The sequence below is a fragment of the Octopus bimaculoides genome, chromosome 2 (assembly GCF_001194135.2).
Source record: "Octopus bimaculoides isolate UCB-OBI-ISO-001 chromosome 2, ASM119413v2, whole genome shotgun sequence".
NCBI classification, from domain to species: domain Eukaryota; kingdom Metazoa; phylum Mollusca; class Cephalopoda; order Octopoda; family Octopodidae; genus Octopus; species Octopus bimaculoides.
The window spans coordinates 37,259,778-37,274,948 of NC_068982.1; the positions used below are offsets into that span (position 1 = coordinate 37,259,778).

Here is a 15,171-nt window from a genome sequence, read left to right on the forward strand (position 1 = left end):
ATATATATATATACATATATATATATATATATATATTTTTTTTTTATTTATTTATTTATGTGTTTCAAGTTTAGGTACCAGAATTTAGCACTTACTCAGCATTACCTGAAATCCTTGGGTCTAATTGATGCCACTATCGCTCATAACCTATATATCTATATATCAGGTCATTAAGAATGAAATGTATGATTTTCTTATGCACTACGTTTGACAGTCATTAACTCTAGTATTTTATCATGGCAATTCTTTGTTTTACAAAATTGAAGAGTGACATCATCACTGCTAAATGCTATTCATGGTATCTGATTATATTGTGAGTTTTCTTTTGTAAATCAATTTTTGGGAACCCATGTGTAGATTCAAAATTCTTGTTTATGAATATGAGTTCCACTGTGGAACTAATGCATCCGAGACAGCCTGAAACATCAATGAAGTGTTTGGTGAAGATGTGGTGAATGAGTGCACTGTACATTGATGATTTGAGAAGTTCCAGTCTGGTGACTTTACTCCTGAAAATCAACCTCACAGTACACCTGAAACCAAGGTGGATAATAATGGGCTGGAAACTGTTGTAGAAGTGGATACATCTCAAACTACACATGAGTTAGCAGCAAGGTTTGATGTTTCGATTCCAACCATATTGGACCATCTGAAACAAATCAGCAAGGTAAAGAAGCTGAACTAGTGGGTACCGCATGAAGTGAACAAGCATCAAATGATATGTCATCTTGAAATTTGCTGTTCTTTGCCATCATGGCATAATAGTGAACCATTTTTGTTTCGTATTTTCAACAATAGCAAGCATTCTGCACGATGGCTGGATAGAGATGAAGTGCCAAAACACAATCCAAAAACAGAATATTCACCAAAAAAAGCTAATGGTGTCTGTTTGGGGGTCCAGCACTGGTGTCATCCACTATAGCCTCATGTGACCTGGTACAGCAGATGTATGCATCAACTAATTGGATGAAATGATGAGTGAACTTGAAATTAAACAACCAAGATTGGTTAATAGAGACAGGCCAATTCTCTTGCAAGTCAATGCTCGGCCACATGTTGCACAAAGAATGCTACTCTGTCTTCCATATTCACCAGACCTTGCAGCAACTGAATATCACGTTTTCCAGGCATTAGACAACTTTTTGCAAGTAAAAAACTTCAAATCTGAAGAAGATGCAAAACCAGCCTTTCGTGATTTCATCACTTCTTCTCCAGAATTCTTTTGCTGCCAGCATAAATAAGCTACCAATAAAATAGCAAAATCGTGTTGATAATTTAGGTGCATACTTTGATTAACTGCATTGCTTTTTTGTTGAGATAAAGTAAAATACACCTTTAAGTTCAAAATCAAACATTTCACACGTAAAAAGCACTCTCCAAAAGTGGCCGATGCCAGTGCCCACTGACTGACTCCCTTGTTGGTGACACATAAAAAGGAGCACTATCCGACCGTGATCAATGCCAGGCCCGCCTGACTAGCTCCTCTGCTGGTGGCATGTGAAAAGCACCCACCACACTCAGAGTGGTTGGCATTAGGAAGGGCATCCAGCTGTAGAAACATTGCCAGATCAGATCCACTTTAAGTGAGCAGTACTTCTTTATGCAACTATCCTCATTCATATGCATCACAAGTCAGTCTAAACCAGCAGTTTTCTCTCTTGCATGCTACATCTGATTCTTCTTATGCCTGAATTGTCTCTCAATACATTTGCATTTTGTTGTACATGCACAGAGAAATTGTACATCCACAAGAGCATACCATTTTCATTTCTCTCAAGTCTTTGCATGTCCTCCACATTCAGGGTCCATGCCTCACTACCATGTAGCATTGTTGTTCATTCACAAGCCACATACAATCTTCCTTCCACTTTGAAAACACCTGTTGCTAACAGATGTAATAGTTCTCAGAACTTTCTTCATCCTATTCTTATTCTAGCATCTATACTTTAAGAACATTCTCTTCTGCTAACCAGGTCACCTTGGTAACAAAAACTATCTACTACTTCTAGGCAGCCTCCAGATTGTACAAAAAAATTTATTTGCCATGTGTCCCAAGTGTTTATTGCTCTTGCATATTTTCTACATACAAAGACTACTTTTACTGTTAACTTTCCTGCGATTCCACTGCACCTCTTATGTGTCCATAGCTACCATTGGATGCAGTGTATGGAGTTCCTCTCTCTGTCACCTTAGGCAAGTGTCTTGTATAGCCCTGAGCCAATCAAAAGCCTGTGAGTGGATTTACTTGATGGAAAATAAAGGAAGCATGGTGTGTGTGTGTGCGTGCGCACGCACGTGTGCATGTGTCCGCCTCACATCTCATACTAGTAAATGAGTGTCACTTTCACACAAGCAGTATTATTCATTTCCAGTGTTCTGGAAAATACGGGGAAATATTACCTTGCTTGGAAACAGGTGAGGACTGGTGGCAGGGAAGGCATTTGACCATAGAAAATCTTCAATAAACTCTGAAGCATGCAAACATCGAAAACTGGACATTGAAATGATGGTGATGATATACATGCGTATGTATTGTATACATACACATAATACTTCCTACTGCACAGTTTCGTTTCCTCAAGGCTGCTACACTGTTGGATGGAACTCAGAACTCCATGATTTGAAAGAGATCTTCATAACCACCAACCTGTCTCCTGGCTTACTTTTGATATGCTCAATCCTAGCAGATATTAGCTGTAATAGAAGCTTTACTTACTATTGCTTTGCCATAGTGTTTTGTAATTTAATTTTCAGTTTTGTCTTGAGCAGTTTTACTTTTGTTTTGGTGCTTCTTCCTCTTCAAATTTATCTGTCACTTCAACCTCCATTCTCATACCTTTTGGCTTCCTTAAAGACAGAAGACAGTTTCTTTTGTTCATGTTTATTAGATATCTGTGACAGCTTGTCTTTATTTCTTTACTAGACAGTTTTGTATTTCTACTGTAGATATTCAATATTAAGCTTTCAATTACTGAAGTCCTTTATATCATTGTCTTCATGATAAATATACTTCCTCAGTATAAAATCTTGAATTGTCATCTTTATTTTTCTTACTTTTTTCTTTATTCTTGATAATCTAATTAATGTGTTCTTAACAATACACAGTTATTACTTACAACTGCGACAGCTAAAATATTGGTACCTACAAACTCATTTACTTTTAACGTGCAGTTTACTTTTAAATATTAATTTGAGTCATCTTTAATATTCCTGCTGTATTTTTTCTTTTTCTTTTTTTCCTTTGTGCTTTACATTCTGTTTATTTTATGTATTTGTAACTTTGAGCTATTGTTTCTCATTTGCCCATAACATGTTGGATATACCTTCTTATCCTATTCATGCCCAATGTTTCTTGAACACACAAGGAGAATGATACTGTGACGATAATCCTAAGCTATTCTCTGACTCCTCTCTCATGATAATTGGTTATAGCATTATCATCAGTAATAAATTGTTATAACCATAAAACTTTTACATATATCGCTTCAGCTCTCCAAGAAAGATGTTTTCTTAAAGGAAATAGTTTTTTTTTTCTCCTTTTTGTCTCAAATTTTAGAAAGACACAATATTGTACTTTTTAAACTAGGGTGTGTTTGTGTGTGTGTGTTTTGTAGAACTAAATAGTGAAATTTTCATAAATTTAATGCCTTTAGGTGTATTTAACTACTTGGTTTTCTTCAGCCAACTTCAGTTTAATTTTCTATTTATTAATATAAAGCAGTGTAAATGATCAGTCAAGGATAATGTTATAAGTATAATAGTAATGTCTTGGCATTTTAATTTTGGAAGTGCTTGAAACTTCTTTGTTCATTTAGAAGACTCTGGAGGTCATTGAGTTTATAGTGGCAGTTATTATATCTCTCTAAATAACATTTTTCTGGGTTATACATAAATTATTATTCATTGATTAATTGTCATCCTTGGCATTTCCTTCATGTTATTGTAATTTAAATCTAAACAAATTATTCTACATTTTCTTTCAAAATCATAGATTCTATCCAATAAAACAAAAGAAAAAAATATCATGGAAACATTCATGCTGGTTTAACAATTTTAGTGGCCACCTTAAAAAGAAAACAAATGTTCAAAATAGATGGTTGAACTATATAAATGGTATGACAAATACTATTAGTCATCCAGAATTTTGTTATCCTGTTCCTAAAAATCCAGAAATAAAAAGAGTTACTTAAGAGTAAAAGAAGGTTGATCAATAATATGAGAAAATTTTTTTAATAGTGAACTGCCTTAAATTTTACATATAAAGCATTTTCTTTAGGGAAAAAGTAGATTATTGAAATGATCTAAATTGTATACTTGAAATTTAAATTTTTTTCCTCATTCCATATCATATCCTGCTTTATCCACATTTTTTTTGTAGGCTGATCTTCAGATATTCAAATTTAACATCGACTACATTGAACTCACCTATCTGGTTATACTTGAAATGGTTCATGTACACTGTCAATTCTTTTCTAAATTTTATTTCTACAATGCTGCAAATCTATGTTAATTTTAAGCACTTAGTGGGAAATTCTTAAGTTTATGCTTCATTCTGCATAGTGAGTTTATTTGACTTTATTTTACTGCTCTCCATTCTAGAAATAATGGGTTCATTTAAGAAATTCAACTTTCTAAATTGAAGTTCTTTAAACTGAATATCATCATAACCATTTCAATTTCCATTTTATCATGCTTGCATGGGTTAGGCAGAATCCATTGAGGCATATTTTCTATGACTAGATACTCTTCTTGTCACTTGTTTTTAAGCAAGATTTTTTTTTTCATGGCTAGGCTTGTTTCCACAGAAAATTTGAAATTAATAATACCACTAGTATGTTTATGGTGCTTGTTTACAACTAATGCACTTTGTCAAGATTAAGAGACACACACACACACACATGATGGACTTCTTACAGTTTCCATTTACCAAATCCTCTCAAAAGTTTTGCCTGACCCATGGCTATAGTAGAAGATATTTGGCCAAGTTGCCACACTATGGAACTGAATTCAAAAATATGTGGTTTGCAAACAAGTTTCTTCATCATACAGATATGCCAAGAAAGAATGATTTGACATTCTCAGCAGTTTGCATCCCTCAAGAGTCACAACTGTCCAAACTTTTGTATCCCTGAATTTAAAAACTTGTGTTTTTTAACTGCATAGGCTTTTAATTTTCACTATTGCTTTTTGTCTCAAAGCCTTGGAATTTGATAACATTTAGATATTTCCAGCTATTCAGTTTGCTCTTTTAAGCACATTGGTTTGTATTCTAAGGAAAAGATTTGTTAAAATGAATTTAATTTTAAGTCATCTGCTGAAATCAAATATTTTTGGAGTTCATTAATACCTTTAAGTATGCTTTTATATTCACTGAAAACTCTACTTGAAACATTTGATAATGTTTACTCTTACTCAATTTAATGAAAGGGGAAGTATCCATCAAGGGTTTTCAGTTTACCAAAAACTTGAAGAGAATTTTCAGTGTTTTAGTAATTATTTTTAATAGAAGCAACACACCACCAAACTAAACATAAATAAATAGCATAGTATGTTGGCTATTTCCTATACACTCAGAATTCAAATTCTGCTGAGGTTAACTTTATCTTTCATTCATTCTACATTAATAAAATGATAATCAGTAATGTATCAATTACACTATTTCCCTACAAAAATGTGTTTGTGTCTGGCTAAAAGAAAATATCATCCCTGTCAGATTCACCATCTTTAAGAAAGACAAGCAATTGCAGGAAACCAAGTAAAATTATTTTGATAGCTATTTAAAAGATCTTCAATGAAATAACCCTTTTTTAAAAATTGAATCAGTAAAATTTATAATAATTGGTATTGTTTGTTTTAGAATAAAGACAACTATCTACAAAAGAGTTTCATGAAATCTTGTCTTAATGCATGAAGTGAGAGTTTCTCTGAAATTATAGCCATGATATGATATCATGTAATAAGCTTAAATATGTAGTTAATCACAAAGCTTTAACTAGTCTATGAGAAAATAAGAGGCTCTGATACTTATTTCTGCCTCTTTAATTCTGAACAACTTGAAATTCAGTTACTTCCATATCTTATATTTACTTTTATCTGTATTTATCTAAAATTGTAGAAATCTAAAGATGATGAAAACTGAAGTATTTGGGGGTGGGGAGGGAATTGGTTAATCTTCTTTTTTAATTGACCTTGTCTTTGGAGATGGTCAATACAATAGTAATTAAAATTTGGAGTGACTTATCTGCAGCAAATTATAACTACTTGCAAGCACCATTTGATATTTTAGGAAAATGAAAGTATTGTATATAAAACTTGTTAGAAGCTTTTAAAATTAATTGCTGCAAAACAAATTGGAAGAATACAGTGATTTGTCCATTCCCATAGTTACATTTAATTCATGAAGAGCTTGTTAAAGGTGATTATTTTCTTTTAATATTAACTGCATTGAACTTACCATACTTCATTATGGTCTTGAAGCTTAATACATGTGTGTATGCATGCACACACATACACGTGTATGTGTGTATGCATATTAAAACCCAAAGTGCAATGAAATTATTGGCAGTTTATATTGGCAAAAATTGCTTAGTTAAGAAATATATATTAAATAACAATAGCAGTTAATTTAATAACTTATCAATTTTCCTGATACATTTAATGTGGAATGCGTTTATTTAGAATTAACAGTAATAATCACTGATATATTGTAGAAAATGATTGTCTTTTAATATTTTTACTGCTATTCTGGATTTTAAGTGTTTTATATGAATGATATATGATTTTCAAATAGCCAGATGTAGATGTTTTTTGTTGTATGATAAGGGATAACTTATAATATATAGCCAATTGTGAAATTAATGGGTGTTCTGTAGCTTTTCCCTCTCAGCACTTTTATTTCTGGAGAATTTTATATCTATCACTATACAGGATTTGTCGCTAAAATATAACAGCCAAATTTTTTATAAATAATTTATATCATAGCTGAATCATTTTGATTCTTGCAACAGTTACCATTTTCTTTCTCTTATTCCACTCAAGTCTAAAATTCCATTGAAAATTCAGTGAGTTTACATGACTGCAACCAAAATCATACTAACATTATTAATATTCATATTGATTTTAAATATCTGTTTTCACATTCTGTTTTCTTTACACATGTCAACTATGGTATGTTCTCGAGACTGGAAATAAAAAAAACTTTATGCAGATGCAGTTTTTACTTGATAGAAACCTTTTTTTTTTTCTTTCTTTCTTTATCAAGGCCTAGTATAAGAACATTCAACAATTTTCACAATTTCTGTCAATTTGAAATAATTATTCACAATTTCTATGATATAACAATACCAATATACACTAGCACCTGCATAACCTCTCTCCTCCTTTACTGCCATCACTAATCTGAAATTGGAAATAAGAGAAAAATGGGAATAAGTGAAAGGAACTGTTGGAAGTTAATTTCTTGTGACTTTTTCAAAGCTGATGTTGACTTCTTAGATTCTAAAGCTTATACACAGAATAAATCATTGTTCTGAATGTTCCATATTGATTATCTCTTTTCTTTGCAAAAGGGAGATCTGCTTTTGCAAATGAACATTCCAAGAACATAACTGTAGATATCACCTGGCCATAAGTATTTTGGTGCAATTATATCTAAATTGTAACAAAAACAGCTCGTATAACCTTCTGATTTTCATTCAGACATTATTATTTCTTCAAATGAGCCACAGCTAGTCATTTTGTAAATGATTATCTATAATCAAAAATAATTCCTTATGGTTGGAAGTTTATTCAAGTTAGTTCTATGTTAATGGTTAATGATGTTACCACCAAAAATATATTGCCGTTTATTGAAACAATTGTGCCAACCCCTTTCAAAATACAGCCATAAAGAAATTATATTAACAATTTCAAATGTTGTCTCAAAATTTTATAAGAAAAAGATGTTTTCTCAATGTTATTAACTAAATTGGTTTTATTTAGCTCTCATGTCCCAAGTTTCAGCCTAATTCTGTATCATAGGCGATAATGACTGATCACTTTTATGTTATTCATTGTCGATTGTAAAAAAAATTCCTCTGGGATTGATTGATCTATCTAATGAAAACCCAGTTGCCACAGTTAAGTTGTTAATTATTCACATTTATCTGTAAATGGTTGTTATGACTCAAATAGTCATTATTGACTATTTGTTTTTTTGGTGTTTGTGAATTCATTAATTTTACATCATGTAAGGAATGGTCCTGAAATTTGTAGATTGCCATTTTTTCCATTTGTGGACAGAAATATATAGATCAGTTGCTCATGAAGCAGAAAGGTCTGTAAATGTATAAATCAAATTAGACACTAATATATACCAACTTAACCTACATCTATAATTACACAGCATGATAGATTTAAGGCATACAATTACACAGCATGATAGATTTAAGGCATACATGTTAACAACAAATGCTAGAGTTGGGTATTTAAGTTGAACTGTTTTTCTTTCTCACATGAACATTTATAAATAAATATTAAATTACATTTAGATTATTTTCATTTGGTTGGCATCCCGATTTAGTTCATGTTTAATATTTATTACATAGTTGTCAACAAATTTGAAAGTTTTTCTGAAACACATTACCTTAAAATATGGAGTTGATCCAGAAATAAGGGAACACATTTTACTCTAAACATTTCATTAAATTACATCTTGTCAGAAATATTTGCATGGCCCTACCAAATGAATGATATTACCAATCTTTATTTTAATAGTTGATCTTGAAAAATATATCTGTCTACTGTTCTTTGATTACCCCTAATATCCAAAGAACATTATCAGTATTTGTGGGGTTTCTTAAGATTTACTTCATCTTTTATATTGGAATCTGATCTGAATTCTTTTAATACTTTTAAATATTTCTTTATCTTGCTAAATACTTCAATCCCTCCTACAAACTTAATCAGCTTTTGTTATATGCTAGGCACTATTGATTTTTAACAGATGTATCTGTTTTTAAAAAGTAAAAATATTGAATTCTTTAATGTATATAAAAGAAATATACCCTCTTTTTATGTGTGTATGTATGTATGTATATATATATATATTTCTTACAGAAAATCAGTTGCAAACCTTTAAAGACTTGAATTTCATTGCTATTAACTGCAATACTAGTTAATATTCAAGGGATAAAATTAAATTTATGATTCCTTCTATTTTCTTTTAATTCTAAAATCAGATCTTTTTTACTCATCTGTAGTGGAGATAAAATATTGGGTTATTTATTCAGTGAAAGAAAGAAATTATGATTAAAATAAGAATGTTGTTTACTTTTAAAATCTTGTAAATTTATGTTAATAATGATGGTATTAATCCTTAGTTCAATACTTCAAATGATCTTACTTAGGAACTGTATTCATAAAAGTTTTAAAAACTACACTGTCTTATGTAGCACAGTCTAGAAATAGATGGAATTGTTAATGTTGAGAAAGGAATGACAGCTCTCCATCTGTTAGATCCTGAATGATTGAAATAGCTGAAATGAAATATGGATAAAGAGTTTTTTAATAATTATATACCAAAGGAGTTTAACAAGTATTCAAGATAGTTGACTTACCTGAAGCTGTAGTCATATAATTTCTTCATTGTCATCAATAGCATTGTTATTCATCCCCATTTTAATGTCTTCATGTTTTGTTTTATATTTTATGTCATTAAAGGTTTTCCTTCCATATTTGCGTCAACTTACAGGGGTATTGGAAAGTTCATGGCTTCGGGTTAAAGAAAATACAGGAGGATCAGTTAATTATGATCTTATTCAACATATTCCTCTCTCAGATCCACAGTTATTGCAGTGGTCCTTCAGTTTTTCTAAGCCCTGTAAAAGAACGCAAAAGGTTGGGCCTCCAACCAGACCTTTCATGATATCTTTCAAGCCAGGAACTTTTCAACACCCCATCGTATGCTTTTTTTAAAAATAAGTTTGGTCTGAAGGAAGGGACTTTCTCTAATGGCTTTCACAGGATCTCTAATATGGTCTACTTTTGTACATACCTAGAAACCCTTTGTTACAATCAGTACTAGTAATATCATCTTAAAAGCTAAACTCTGTTACTTCTAGCAAAAGCAATCAAAATGCCCCATTGTCTTGTTGCTCCAGTTGTGGTTCTTTATCAGAGTTCCAGAGAATCCTCTATACTTTTTGCATGCTTATTGTTTACTTTGACTATAAAGTGTTGATCTGCTTATCTTCTTTTCTACATATTCAGAAAAATCATCTACAAGATTGAACTTGACCGAATAAGAGTGCTCCTTTATGTTCATCCAATCTGCCAGAACTATCAGTCCAATTTCTCTTGCATCATGTCATAGCATCATTAAGCTGATCATCATTAACCCAACAAAAAAAAAAGGGAACAAGTTGAAAACAAAACTATTCAAATATTAATAAAGGCAACTATTTAAAATTAACTTAATTAAAGGAAGCCTTATTTGAAGATAAATTTGAAACAAACTTAGAAATATCACCATTCTTAAACAGTAGACTTAATGAAGTTGGAAGCATTCATTGAGTGTACTTCAAGATATACAAAAAGAGAAAATAGACATGTGGAATGCCTTTTGACCATAAGTTTATTAGATCAGGGCTGACCTAACAACAACAACAATAACCAGATGAAGCAGTAATGTCACCTACTATGTCATCTTCTACTGAACTATTTTAATGTTTTCTTTTTGTTCTAAACCAATATGGATAGAGTATCTAGAGTGTCTGTGTTTCCATAGTCAAATGAATGTTGCAAATCACCGCAATAATCGAATGGACCCCATTAGCAACCTAATTAGATAAGGAATCAACACTGTTCCACTTCATTTATGTTTTTTTCTGTTTCTTGATTTTGTCTAGAACTAAGTTGTCATGGTAATATAGTATAGATTCACATGAACTTATCTTTCTGTCTCTGCTTCTAATCTTTATACTAAATAAAATACCCATTATCTTCTGATCCAGTTTGATGCAAAATTATCGACCCCTGCAAATAACATCCTCAACTTCTTTTATTTAAATATGATGATCTCTTTTTAGTTCATTATTTGAATTGCTTCATAAATATAAGGCCATTGATCTACTCCCAAAATTACTTAGTAATCGTCCATCCTTACTATACATTATGTTTGCAAATGACATGGAATTCAAAACTATTGATCATTGGTGATATATATTTAATATATTGGGAATGTTTGCCAACTTTTGGAGATTTTCTCCAAAAAAAAAAAAATGTATGTACTAGCTTTTAAAATTCAACAAGTGGCTTCCAATTCCATTTTAGTTTACTGCTTCTTAAGGGCAGTGAAATTTCAAAATTTCTTTCAGCTTTATCTCCAAGTATAATTTTAATTAGCTGCCATCATTGAGTGGTTTCATTTTTATAGAGGGTGAAGGTAATAGTTTTGCAGTTTCAAATTGTACCCTTTTCTTTTAACAGAGAACCTTTCTATCTACTAAACAATACAATAAGTTAGTTGGTGGCTGGGTTAGTGATGATTAGTTCATTGACCTGTAGTAATGGGTTCAAATCATACTATAGCTACCTTTATCATTTCATCTTTCTGTGTGTCAGTAAAATAAATATTTGCAATAAATGTATTAGGGTAAGTGGTCAAATATTGATCCATATCAAACATTGAGTTTATAAATCACTTTTCTGTCAGCTATTTCTGCTTGATTAGAACTGACCAGTGTTACACAACTGCAACAACAACAATCATTGTTCATTCTGCAGTGATAGCCATTCAAATCCACACGCCATCTAGTTAAATTCATTTTCCTTTACAAAGACATCAAACCTATGCACAACTGTATTCTGAAAGAAAACAAAAAAGGAAGGAATGAAGGTTGTTTACATACAAAGAGTAGGTACTATTGGGGCTTTTTGACTTTTGTGTTGCTTCATTTTCTTAATATGGAAATTTTCTTTCTAGTGCAGAAAACAAGGAGACTATTTTTTTTTTTTTTTTTTTTTTTTTTTTTTTTTTTTTTTTTTAATTCTCTTGTAAGAATCATTCATAAACTGTCATTTTTCAATGTAGCTGTTGATAAAAATAGCTACCCCCACCCAATATATTTTGTGATTTGTAGATTATTGTTTTTGTTGTTGTTATTTTACCTAAAGTCAGAATTAACAGTTGGCTATTTGATTTTATAGTTCTGCACATTATGATTAATAATCAACGTTATCTTAATCTCTTCTAATCAATGAAACATGATTCTTGTGGATTTTTTTCCTTGTTTTACTTCATCATCATCAACCACCAGTGTATATATACACATGCATGCATGCACTCACACAAACACACACTCATTAATCAGCTTCTTAAGATTTTGCATTCTTGAAAATGGAGCAATGTAGCTGTCTATTTTTCATCAGCTTAGGTAGTATATGAGGACACTGCTGTACAGAAACAGCAAAGCTGATACTAACAAATGCAAGGCAAGCCCTTGTGGTTGTTACAGAAGAGGAGAAGGGAGAGGCTAGTGCTGGTGTGGTGAGGAGCTGCTAACAAAAAGCTCTGAAGGCAGACTTTCATTCATCATTCCATCAATTAAAACTTACCTCTCAGTTCTGTGCCTTCCTTCTATCTACCTCTGTAGTTCTCACTGCCACTGCCCACGTATCCCCCATAACATATGCATCCCTTTCCTCTTTCCCTATGCTCATCATTCTAATATTGTATAATCCACAGAAAGCAAACATGATGTAAAAAGATTCTCTATTTTTGTTGTTGTTATATCTATCTACTGCTAGAACTGATGCTTGCCTAGAAAATGTTGGATTGACTACTGTATTACAGCAGCAGCAACAGCGTCTTCAACATGTACAACATTTCTGCCTCATTTTATCGGGGAAAAAAATCTGTCTCCATTTAGCTGTTGCTATTACTGTCCGTGTGATTGCATTAAGTCCTTGCTTTCACAACAAGCACTACTCCTGTTACCAGACCTGTTGTTGCTATACATATATATATTGAGAGAGAGAGAGAGAGAGAGAGATAAATATATATATATATACATAGAACAGTTACAGATCACTCCCCACCTACATTATCCTTCTTGTCATCATCATCATCTGGTTGTTGTGAGGAATGGTTCTATTAGGTTGGCTAACCCATTGACGACGACTACGACTATCATGAGAGGTGCTCGGCCTGGCTGGTATGAAGAGGCATGGTCGCTATGGAGGTGGGAGGCCATCCTACCCTCTATTGTACAGATACCTGTACCTGCGGGCACGGCTTCAGTCACTGATATATGCCAGGCAGGTAGGTAAAAGTTGTCATCCTCCATTTCTTTCTATATCTTGTCTTGTTGTGTTCTGTCTATTGCATAATGTATATAATTCCTACATTTGACCGACAAGGTAACATCTCAACCACTCTCAGCATTCGAAATTTGCACCTACACATATGTGTAGACATGTGCATGCACAATTGTATAAGTATATATGTATGTGTGTGTGTGTGTCTGCTCATGCATACACACACATGCTGCACACAGATTTGAGTACAACATAAATATACTCTCTTCTCATGCACATACATACTCTAACCATATTGATTGCCAGTTTGGTTGTATTTTTATTTGTTTTTATATACAGTTGTTTCTTGACAATACTTTAAATTCAGTATATCAGACTGACCAAACTCGTGTAGATGGCTTTATGCCATTCACTGTACCACTAACCTTATTTACTATTATAAGACAAACTTTTAGGCTTTCAAATTTGTTTATCTATTCGAAGCTAAAATTTTGTATAATATACACTTCAAAATTTTACATAACTTTTTATATAGATTTTTTTCTTAAAGTTATCTTATTTTAGCTTTCTTTAATATTTTTTCATTACTGTTATTGACTTCTGTCCATTAAAATTTCTCTTCATTGTAAATATCTCACAATGTTATGTGATGTAAATGAATTATTTTGATAGTTCTATCAAAAGAAAACAGATTTCATGCTCTTGTGACATCACCGTCAATGTAAATATTTAATGTTAATTTCATCTAACTTTGACAAACTTTAGATTAATATTAAAATAATAATTTTTTACTTTTTCCAATTTCTACTCTTCTGTTTTTTTTTGTTTGAATATTTTGGGTTTATATTTATTTATATTTTTTTGTTTTTCCCCACTTCTTCTTAAGTTACTTTTAATTATTTATTATTTATGCTGTGAAAAATTAAAGCAATAACTATTTTAAAAAAGAATTTGTTCATCTTTTCAATAATAAATCTCATACCTCAAAAACAGGAAAACAACTCATGCAGGTTAAAAGTAGCAGTTTAGTTTTGGATTTCAAAGTCATTTTGAAAAATATTTAAATGTGTATAAGTTGCAAAAGATAAACTAAACAGTTTGTTTTTAACTAGTTATTTAATAGAATGTTCTTCTACCATGATTTTTGTAACATATTCTGTCTAAGTTGTTAGTTGCATATAAGTTATTATTCTATATAAGGAATAAATTATTTAACACCTTCGATAGCCTTGGACTTCATATATTTCTATTTTATTTTAAATTCCTCTTTATATTACATAATAAACTTTATTTTTTATCATTAGATAAGAATGTTGTACTGAAATCATTTTCTTGTTGTTATTTCAAACTGAACATTTTTTTCAAAGGTTAAGTTATTTGTTAAACAATCATACCATTCCATTGTCTCTTTTATTGTTGTCCTCCAACCAAAAGAAAACAAAATTTCTTTTTGATTTTTATTTTGGACTGCTAAATTCATTAGCCATATTTTTTTATAGAGTTGTTACAATTTCAGTGTGTGTGTGTGTGCGTGTACACATGTGCACGTGTATGTCTGTGTGTGCGTATGTGGTGGTGGTAGTGAGAAACAATTCTTTTACAACTAAAGACAATATCTAAACCTAACAACTCAACTATGAAATAGCATTATTTTAAGATTATCTGAAATAAGTAATCTTTGCTTAGCATGCAACACAATACCTAAGTCAACACTGTAACCATTTAGCCACTTGTTTAGAACTAAGCTACCACTAGCTCCCTGCTAATATACTTTGAAATCAAACTTTTCTAATTTTTCCTCTGAACTAGAATTTCTACTTATGTCATTTCATTTTGAATGTGACTAACTTTATTTCATTTTATTTTATTTTATTG

General features: G+C 31.5%; 1 protein-coding gene and 1 long non-coding RNA gene across 7 annotated transcripts in view; one reads left to right on the top strand and one right to left on the bottom strand.

Moving 5' to 3' along the window:
• Positions 1–13,185, bottom strand: part of LOC106873451 (uncharacterized) — a 19,818-nt gene extending 6,633 nt beyond the window's left edge. The window contains exons 1-2 of one of the 2 annotated variants that reach the window (XR_008266700.1): positions 12,595–13,185; positions 9,597–11,844 (exon numbers count right to left, since the gene is read on the bottom strand). This is a non-coding gene — a long non-coding RNA (uncharacterized LOC106873451). Of the gene's footprint in view, positions 1–9,596 lie in introns of both variants that reach the window. The other variant, XR_008266698.1, reaches the window with a different exon arrangement.
• LOC106873450 (dystrophin) overlaps positions 1–15,171 on the top strand; it is a 562,674-nt gene that overhangs the window by 382,715 nt on the left and 164,788 nt on the right. The gene's annotated exons all lie outside the window — the stretch shown is intronic.